The sequence below is a fragment of the Vulpes lagopus genome, chromosome 12 (genome assembly GCF_018345385.1).
Source record: "Vulpes lagopus strain Blue_001 chromosome 12, ASM1834538v1, whole genome shotgun sequence".
NCBI classification, from domain to species: domain Eukaryota; kingdom Metazoa; phylum Chordata; class Mammalia; order Carnivora; family Canidae; genus Vulpes; species Vulpes lagopus.
The window spans coordinates 49,856,206-49,866,841 of record NC_054835.1 but is presented as its reverse complement, the minus strand read 5'-3'; the positions used below and the strand labels follow the sequence as shown (position 1 = coordinate 49,866,841).

At 40.4% G+C, this 10,636-nt stretch overlaps 1 protein-coding gene across 1 annotated transcript in view; it reads left to right on the top strand.

Moving 5' to 3' along the window:
• Positions 1 to 9,092: 9,092 nt before the first annotated feature.
• ABCA9 (ATP binding cassette subfamily A member 9) overlaps positions 9,093 to 10,636 on the top strand; it is a 61,075-nt gene continuing 59,531 nt past the window's right edge. Inside the window, exon 1 of the mRNA XM_041725468.1 lies at positions 9,093 to 10,580. The gene's annotated coding sequence lies outside the window, so the exon portion shown is untranslated. The remainder of the gene's footprint in view (positions 10,581 to 10,636) is intronic.

Sequence of the window (10,636 nt, the reverse complement as noted above, 5' to 3'; positions counted from 1 at the left end):
TGTATCTTTTCATCTGATTCCTTTATCAATCATATTGTTCATTATATAATAAACCAGTAAACATATGTAGGCATTCTCCTGAGGTCTGTAAGCTGTCCTAGCAAATTGTCAGATCGAAGGATAGGGTCATGGGAACCCCATTTACAGTTGTAAGTTCAGAAATAGAGGATACCTTATGAAACTTGTGATTGGCACCCAAAGTGGAAGGAGTCTAGTGAGGGCTATTAACTGATGGGATTTGATGCTAATTCCAGACAGTGTCAGAACTAAATTAAATTGTCGGACACCCAGCTGGTGTTGGAGAATTGGTCAGTATGGGGGAAAAAAAAAACCCTACACATTTGGTGGCCGGAAGCAAACTATGAGAGCAAAGGAAAACACAAAGGAGAAAACAGTTTTTTCTAGACATTTGGTGTCAGTGAAGTGGAATTTGCCAGAACAGCTCTGGCTCATGAAAACACATGGTTTGGAAACAGAAAGAATGGAGGGCAGGGATGAGGAACCCTTGATTCCTGGATAGCTACCTAGTGACTCATAGTATCAAACTGTAGCTGCTCTTTGATCAGTTACTAACAGTACAAGCTACCAGTGGAATTAGAGACGAGAACAGACCCAACTCCTGAGGAACTGGCTCACTGGATATCTATGGAAATGCAAAATATAAGCATGCTAAACACATAATCTCTCATTATCTCTTCTAAGTTGGGCCTCAATGCTGGAACAAGTTCAAATATGGGTCAATCTGAGCTTTGATCGCTAGCCTCAAAGGTGCTAAGAAAGGGGAAAATTATGCCAGGAAGGTACCTCTAATCATCCTCTAATCACCAAAAAGGTAGTCAGTGTGGTGGAAGGCAAAACCAAAAAACTACTAAAACCAGGAGCTGTAGTGTGAAGGAGGTGTCTCATTTCGTGGATGGAATTATCAGCTTCCTGAGGAATCTTTATTAAAATGAACCATGAGAGTAACTGATTTGGGGGCTCTATCTTTGGTCTGGGATGTTGCAGAGTGGAAGGGCATGTTTGGTTGATACAGGATCTGCAGCCCACTATTGAACAATCACAGATGGTTATAGGTGATCCAGACACACAGAAGCTTATTCCTGAGGGATTTCTAACGGCCTGGATAAAGGCCACCATAAGTGTGCTCACCTGAGATGGAAGATTGCTCAACTCCCACTCACCTGAGATGGAAGATTGCCGACCAGAACACTTCAGTCGAAGCAGCTGATGCACTTTGCAGGCAAGCTGTAGGTGTGCAATTGGCTTTATGGTGGGTGACTGGGGTATTCACCCACTGCATGTGCGTGTTACTGGGTTATGGTAAATGCCATGATTAAGGGGGGCCCTGTTACATGGGTACCCCATGTGACATTACTCACAATATCCGACAATCTGGGAAGCTTTTATTAGAGTTGCTGTCTTAGCTTCCCCATTGGGATCTTGCTGATACCAAGGTCACCAAAATAATTAAAAAGAAAAAGGGAGAGACAGAAAGGAGAGTCAAGGGACTCCACCCAGCAGTGTGGACATCTTTAGGTGGTTATTACAAAAGGGATGAATGTGGTGAACATTGATGGTGTTGAAACAAAGGTGTTGATGCAGCATTATTGAAGCTTCTATGGACCAGTGAGACTGCCCATGGGTCCCCCAACGCTAGAAGGCCCCAGACAAGTTCTTTCCATTAACCCCACTTTGGAGGAATTTAAAAAAGCAGAGGGCAAAGATTTTGTGAGAAACGTCACCCAGAATTGCCTGGGGTATTGGGTAAACAGATTAATCAAAATAAATATTGAAAAGGAGAGGCCAGGGTCTTCTGGTCAAGCCTGGTGGGGACCCAAGGCCATAAAGCACATGTGTGGATAAGACTGTCAGGGAGAGGAAGGGGAGGAGAAACTTTTCTTTGGACTCCTTAATACAGGAGTCAGTGTGCTGTGATTTGAAACCTGTTGGTGATATCTTAATGGTGCCATACTTTAGATCAGGAACATAGGGAGATTAAAAGGTTGATGGGATTAAAGTGAAATCTAAGATGAAAATGGGGACTTTTGAGCAAACTTTATGTGAGGTGGTTGGTTCTCCTTTACCTGGCTGCATTAACTAGGTGGGATATAATCCCACTAGCAATTACTTCCCCTACCTAATGCTATAAATAGAAGGCATGATGGCCAATCCTCAGGCCAGTCTTAATTGGACATGCTAAATGGGAACCACTAGAATTTCTCAAGTCTACACAGATGGTTAATTTAAAACAATGCAGATACCTGGTGGGCAAAGAGATTACCTCTTTAATTAGCAACATGTTAGATACTGGAGTGCTGGTAGCAATGAATTCCCTCTATCACAGCCGTGTGTGGCCTGTGGACAAGTCTTACAGCTCATGGAGACAAGCAGTGGACCACTGAGGCTTAAATAAAGCTATACTGCCCAATACATCAGCAGTTCCAGACACAGTTTCAACCACCTACAAGCTACAACAGGTGCCCAGTGATTTTTTTTTTTTTTCAAACGCTTTCTTCTGCATCTCAGTCTTGGAAGAGACCCAACCATAGTTCAGTTTCACATGCGAAGGATCCCAGTTCACATTTACTGTGCTGTCACAGGTCATCTAAATTTAGCAGCTTATGGTCATAATTTGGTCACGAGGGATTTGGACCTGCTATAGGTCTCCAGGGTAATAATATACCACGTTAATGACATGATAATATTGGAAATTGAAGAGAAGGCTTGGGACTGATTTGAATGCAGTGATACTCACAGACCCAACCAAGACTGGTTAAGAAATCCAGCAAAGGTCCAAGGACCTGCCCTAATGATAACATTTTTCGGAATAATCTGGGCAGGAGCCACCTGGGATATTCTACAAGTGATGGGTTTTTTCCTACTTCTAGGATGGAATAAGAAGCCCAGCATTTGGTTGCTTTATTTGGATTTGGGGGAATGCCTATCCCATATCTGGGAATATTGCTAGCTCCTCGAAAGAAAGCCACATTTGAGTGGGGACCTACGTAAAAGCATGATTCATCCGAATGATAAGAAGTGGTAAGTCTCTCAATGCCATTGGACTCCTATGATTCCAGATCTCAAGACTGTGTTTGTTCTGAAGCCTCAATCTCTGATGGGTACAGGAAACATTATTGGTTTTCAGTTTTCTGAGCTGTTTCTTATTGTTAGAAGCAAGATGACTGTTAGAGATAAAGTTAATTTTAAACCTTATTGGTTTAAATCTTAACATTTAAATTTGAATACCTGCCTGGGGCTTGTGGCTACCATATTGGATCATGTGTTTTAAAGTTAATCGGAATTTCTGTCCTCATCCTAAACAATGAGATTTCAAGGGGACTTCATTCTGCTTATCTATCCCTCTTCTCCCATATAATTGCTGTCTGATATTTTATTCTCTATTGTGACTAACGTCTTCCTTCCACCCCGAACACAAATTAATCACTGTCACCATTATTTCCACAACCAACATTTATTTAGCCTACCAATATATTTATTAGTTTCCAACCTCCAACTACTTCCTTCTGGGTTCAATTACTTTTCTTCTTGAGGGGTATCTATTAGTTCTTTCAGAGATATCGATAAAAGACCAATCCCAGATTTTGTTGAAAGATGGAACTCTTTTTATCCTTACACATGAATTACATTTTAGCTGGCTTATGAATCAGCCTTTGCCAAACCACTTAAAACCTAACTGGCTTAAAATTACAATCTTATTTTAGCTTCTTTTTTTCCTGTTTCATTTCTGGAGCTGGGTATTTATTTGTATTTGAATTTGATCTCTATTTTTGTTATATTTTATTCTTCCATTTTATGGCTTTGTTGAAGGAACAAACACAATAGCATAGTCCAGCAATTGGTAGAAATCTTGTGATTGTTTTTTAAAATTACACCATGTACTATTTTGCTGCAAATGATCAACTCAAAGGTAATTGGCCCAATATTTCCTCCAGCTTTTTAAGTTTTACAATAAGCAGACCAGGAAATTTACAAAAATACACCAAGGGTGGGTTTAGAAGAGTAATAATTGTAGGTTGTAAGCAATGTTTTTCAGTAACAGAATAGATTTTTGTTTGAAGTTCTCACTATTTTTTACAAAAAGGCTGAGCATCCGAGCTTTTAGTATAATAATAAATAATTTCTGTGAAGGAAAAAAAGCTCATGCAAAATTCTGGATGTATGGATATAATCAAATATCTAAAAAATACATATGTAAAAGATTACTAGCCAAAACTGCTGTGGATTGAGGCTTAGATTTCCTAATCTATGAGAGAAGGAGTTGGGATTCCCCAGGATCCATGCAGGCATTTCTGCACTGAGATTGGCATCTACCGTTACTAACAAACTCCCTTTTCACATCTTGCCCTGAGATAGTCCCCCACTGTCAATGAAAGTCAAAGAGAAATTCAATGTCAGGATTGCTTAGCTCTTTTAAACCCGATGAGCCGTGTGCAGTTTCTGCAAATCTGCAAATCTACCTCTAGCTTGTGATGATGTAATTGATCATAATGTTCAAAAAAAAAAAAAAAAAACCCAGGTTTAACAGGCTTACGTAAAGTAAAAAAGAAGGGGGAAATCTGTGTAGACCTGATGACTTTATAAATTCAAAATTGGCAAATATAGATAAAAATATTCAGTCATGTTTAATTATGCATTAGGCAAGTTACCTTTTGTAAAAAGCATGAAATAGCAAAAATGTCACAAAATTCAATGTTAGGTTTACTTTTTGTATCACTGTTTTCGTCGCCGAGTGCTAGTGCTGACACCTGTGTCCTGAGTTTGAGTCACTCATCTTGTTTGGTAGCTGTGTTTTTTCTTGCTTGCTCGCTCATATTAAGCAGTTTCAAGTCTTTATGTAGTTCATGACTTAATTGGTTTCAGTAACCGCTGACCTTTTTATTGATCCATCAATTATTTTATTTTTTTAAAGATTTTATTGATTCATGAGAGACACAGAGAGAGAGGCAGAGACATAGAGGAAGAAGCAGGCTCCTCACAGGGAGTCTGATGTGGGACTCGATCCCTGGACCCGGGATCATGCCCTGAGTGGAAGGCAGATGCTCAACTACTGAGCCACCCAGGCTTCCCGCTCCATCAATGATTTTATTCAGCGATAAACAACTTTTTGAAGATATGTTACATAGAGCCATCAGTTCAGAGACAAACTTTGCAAATCTTCCTTCTGTTTAAAGGAGTCCTACCGGCCTCTGCAGGCCTCTCAGCATGCTCATGTGCCTAAGGAACACTTCCATTCTTCTGGAGCTATTTCAGTTGCCAAGCACATCTGTTGGTCTGTTCTTAGAATTTGCTTTCTGCTTCGCAGGAAAAAAAAAAAAAATCTTAACTCTCATGGGTGAATTTTTTATTTCATGGTGTCATATTTAAAAAATTCACTCAGCCCTGTCATTCGCCTCCTTTTTTTTTCTTCTGACAAGCTCTCCCTGTTCCAGCCTCCCGGCTCATCTGCTTCTGACCCAGTTCCTTCTCCTCCTCCCACCAAGAAAGAGCAGTGCTCCATTTGTTACTTGATTTCTCCTGGATTTTCAGCATTTCCTTTTTTACTTTCCCTTCTAAATACCACCTTTAAAAAAGAAAACTACCCTTGATCCAAACAACTCATTTTGGCTCCCACTCCACCGATGGCCTTTCTTTCAAAACCAGGGTTCTAGAAAGAAGGCATCATATTTTGTTTTGGTTTTGCTTCCCTATCTCGCATCCTTGCTATAAATCTAAAATTCAAAATCTATGTATTGAGCAACTTTCATGCCCTAGGCTCTGTGATATGAACACAGTGAAGAGTCTATAGTACTCCTCAGATGTTTAAGGTCTAGTTATGGTGGGAGAGATGAGTATGATCAGTTTGAAGTATGGTGAAGTACATACCACCACAGCAGTGCATGGTGCCATGGGAGTACCTGAGAAGGGCCTCTAACCCACATAGGACAAGGCCAGGAAAGCTCCTATGCGAGGAGAAGTCAGATACAAGACCTGATGGACAAGTAAGATTAGGAGGATAGTTATCAATTATTACATGTAACTACTGGGCCTTATAATGATCATTTATAAAGTCATTATGGGAAGGCCAGATGAGAGGAGGGGTTAATTCCAAGAGAGTAAACAGAGGTAAATTACAATATGATGCGTTCATTTAAAAAAAAAAAATTAGGGGTGCCTCAGTGGTGTATATGTTGAAGTGTCTGACTTTTGGTTTTAGCTCAGGTCCTGATTTCAGGGTTGTGAGATCCAGCCCCACATTGGACTCTGTGCTGGGTGTGGAGCCTGCTTAAGATCCTTTCTCTCCCTCTCCCTCTGCCTCTCCCCTCTGCTTACACCTTAAGGTGCTCTCTCTCTCTCAAAATAAAATAAAATTTTAAAATTTAAAAAATCATGTCTCAGTATGTCTGGAGTTAGAAGAAGGGTTAAGGCAAAGGCAGGCTGGGGCAGTGACCAGATGATAAAAGCCTTATGTAGTTTTGCAAAGTAGCCAAGACACTGCGAAGGCAGCCATGGGAGTGACATAATAAAAATTGTATGGTGGAGAGATTTATGTGGTGTGAAAATGGATTGCTTTCCAGTTTTAAGACAGTAGTTAGGAAGAAGGTTAGACAAAGACAATCGACCTCAAATACCTAATAAGCTTCTCAGAAAAAGAGAACAGACTAAAAGGGAAGCAATACTGGACCAAAATATTAGCTGAAAATTTCCCAGAACTTAAAAACAAAACAAAACAAAGAACACAAGTTCTTTGATTGCAAGTGGCCACAGAGTGCCAGGCAGGACCAAAAACCAAAACCAAAAACCAAAGCCTACACCTAAGCACATTTTCATGAAACTTCATACATTTGTGACTAATGAGAAAAATCCTAAAATCACCTAGCAAGAACAAAGAAATACCTTAAGTGAACAAGATTCAGAGTTAGATAAGCTTATTTATCAGCAAAACTAGATGTGAGAAGGCAGCAACGTTATTTTTTAAATAAATGATTTAAGATATTCTCAGTCATGGTCAAAAACAAAAGCATAAACACAAAAATCCAGAATGACAGAGTAAACAGTAATATAAGTAGAGAGAGAGAAAAAAAAAGACGGATTTACTAGTCAATTTACAAGTAGCCAGAAATCGTGTTAAAATATACTTGACAGGGGCCCCTGAGTGGCTCAGTGGTTGAGTGTCTGCCCTTGGCTCAGGTCGTGATCCCGGGGTCCTGGCATCGAGTCCCACATCGGGGTCCCCACAGGGAACCTGCTTCTCCCTCTTCCTATGTCTCTGGTTCTCTCTGTGTGTCTCTCATGAATAAATAAATAAAAATCTTTAAGAAAATAAAAATAAAATATGCTTGGCATTACAAGTAACCTAAGAAATATATGCTAAGTCATCAAGGTGGTAGTATGTTTTTCATTAATCGGATTAGTAGTTTTAAAAAATACCTATAATTTCCAGGTGGGTGGGATGGGTGAAATAGACAAAGGGGATTAAGAGTACATTTACTGTCATGAGCACTGAGTGATGGATAGAATCACCAAATTATTAGAGTATACACCTGAAACGAATATTATATTGCATGTCAATTATTTTAATTAAAGAAAAAAAAACCCTACCATTTGCAGTTTTTCCAGGGCTGTGAAGAGTGTAATTGCTACCATTTATCAAGTGCTCAGTCAGCGCTTGGTACTTTGCTAAATACTTTACATGTGTTGTTTCCTTTAATCGGACCCCCAATTCTAAAATGTTCAAATCCTAAATGACCGTGTTGCATAGTATCATATCATCTATATCTTACAGAAGAAGGACTGAGAGGCTCCTTGGGTGAGTCACCTGCTTGGCATTGCACTGCGAGTACGGAGTAAGGAGTGGAGCTCGGGCTTTGAGGTCAACCATGCTGGCAGACTTATCCATATGGAGTGGGGTGTGGATGCCAAAATAGCAGGTCTTGGAGGGGGGAAGATAGAGATTTAGGCTGGTTTTTTTTTTCCCCCTTGCCAGAGTGAGGCAGGTTCAAGTATGTTTGTCAAGAGTTGAGGGTGATTCCTAGTGGAATGAAAGACTAGAAAGTACTCATCCAGGGCTTTCCACAGCAAAAGAGAAAAGGACAAGTTGAAAGTAAAAAAAGGAACAAAGGGGAAAAAAAAAAAAAAACTATGATCAGCATTGAAAAGGAGAAATGGGAAGAGCGCAGGAAAGCTTCATTTGGAAACTGTATAATGAGACAGCTGGACAAAATGAGTCGCTTATTGCAGGGACTTGGATCTCTCACAGAAAGTAGAAGATTTACAGACTGGGTGAAAAGAACAATATCTTGCAAGAAGTTCCTGTGGCCGAGTTCGAAAAGGGTGTTGCCTGTGTTCTCCTCTAGGATTTTGATGGAATCTTGTCTCACATTTAGATCTTTCATGCATTTTGAGTTTATCTTTGTGTATGGTGCAAGAGAGTGGTCTAGTTTCATTCTTCTGCATGTGAATGTCCAGTTTTCCAGCACCATTTATTGAAGAGACTAGACTGTCTTTCTTCCAGTGGATAGTCTTTCCTCCTTTATCGAATATTAGTTGACCATAAAGTTGATGATACTGCTTCAAGAGACAGCCCATAGGCAGATGACAGAGATAGGTGAAAACATATCTGAGCAATGCAAATGCAAATAAAAATTAAGCGCAAGAATATACCATACAAAGGATGTTTCAATGCAAAGAGAGAGAGAGAGCACACAAAATAGGACCAAGTAGAATTTGTTTCTTATATATAAAAAAAAAAAAAAACAAGAAAGAGGAATTTTTGGAGAGTATTTGCCAAAACGCAACTGTAGCCTTGCAGCTGGGTCTGAGGAAGGACAAAAAGCAAGATCACAAAGTCCCTGGGAAACAAGCAGATGTGCTCAGTCTCCCTCCCACCCTCCCTCCCTCCCTCCCAGTCTCTTTCTCTCTCTCTGTCTCTCTGTCTCTCTTTCTCTGTCAAGCTGCTAGGTGGCTCCATTCTCCTTTCTCGGCAAATTAAGTTGGTTTTTTTTTTTTTCTGCTTTTGCACACATGTCCCAGGAGCTAAGTAGTCTGTACAAGCAGCCAGGAAAGAACTCCAAGGAATGTTTTACGACCACATGAAATCTATAAGGCTTCCGGCACTGGAGAACGTTGCTGCAAAATACATGAAGCATAAGGCAAGGCGAATGGTAAAATGTGTGTAGCTAAAGTGGGAACCATTGGGTGAACAGAGACCCCCTACAAATGAGACATCATAACATTTGTTACTTAAGCTACAGACTGGAGATGCTCTGAGTTTTTACCCAGGATCTGCTGCTACTCGCCAGCTGTCTAAATTTGGGCCAGTTATTTAAACTCTCTGGGCTTCATTTTTCTCATCTGTAAAATGGGGGTGAGCCTACCTGATAAAATTATTAGGTGAGTTAAATGGGTTAATATTTAAGTGCGTGTGCTCCGCACATCGTAAGTGCCATATGTGGTTGCTTATAGTAATTACCTTCTGCACAAAATCAGTACCGTTCTGTTTTTAAAATCCCAACAGGGTGGTTTTTTTTTTTTTTAATTGGCAAGCTGATTCTAAAGATTATTTAGAAGAATGAAGATATAAGACTTAGTCAAGAAAATGTTGAAGATTAATGAGCGTGCCCTCGCTCTGTTACAGTGGTACAGAGATTACCATGTGCCACGTGGGAAGGAAGAGGCCAACATTTTGAAGGAAAAGAATAGTGTCTGAAGGTGAGTGAGAGGTACAGCTTTCCAGGTATGGAATGAGTAAGTCATGGGGATGAAAGACACGCCATAGGGGATACAGTCAATGGTATTATAATAGCATTTTATGGACAGATGGTAGCTACACTTGCGGTGAGCGTAGCATAACACATGGATTTGCTGAATCACCATGTACACCTGAAACCAATGCAACATTGCATGTCAACTACTTCTATTAAAAAAAAAAAAAGAAGAGAAAAGAAAAGAAAAAAAAAAAAGAAAAGAAGAAAAGAAAAGAAGAGGATAGGGTTCAGGAGCCAACAAGGGCCAGAAGGTATCAGCTCCATCCTTGACACAAAAATCCTTCTAGGAAAAAAGTTACTGAAAAACATTTCCTGAATTATATTCTCTGTTTACAGAATGCTGGCCGTGTTATAAAACCGGATAGTCTTGCATCTTCTGCAGAAGACAGCAGACATGCAGGACCGCTCAGAAGTGTTTTGGTTTGTGTGTGTTTTTTCTCTTTTTAAGTTTGACAGTCTCGGGCATTAATGAGTTCGATCTGCCTCTGTTTTGTGTGCTGAGAGCAATTTCTGAACTCACGACTAGTGCAAGAGCACACATGATTGAATAAGCATCGAGGGATGGGAAGTAGGTGAGGAGGATCTCATGTGATTCTCGCAGACCCTGGGGCACAGAGGAGTCTATTCGATGTAAGAATTGCACGCACAGCACATCGTTTCTCCATCGGTCGTGGGCTCAGAGAGCAGCCCCAGCGCAGAAGCCTGGAACAGATGGACAGACTGCGAGCGGAAAGACAGCAGGCCCTCTTCTGCTTTCCTTCATCAGCCACGAATTACACGGGAATTGCCTGGCCTTAACTGACATGCTCAGAGAAGGTGCGATGGCAGTTCCTACCTGTTAGAAACGTTTCTTGAAAAATAGGGAAGACAGG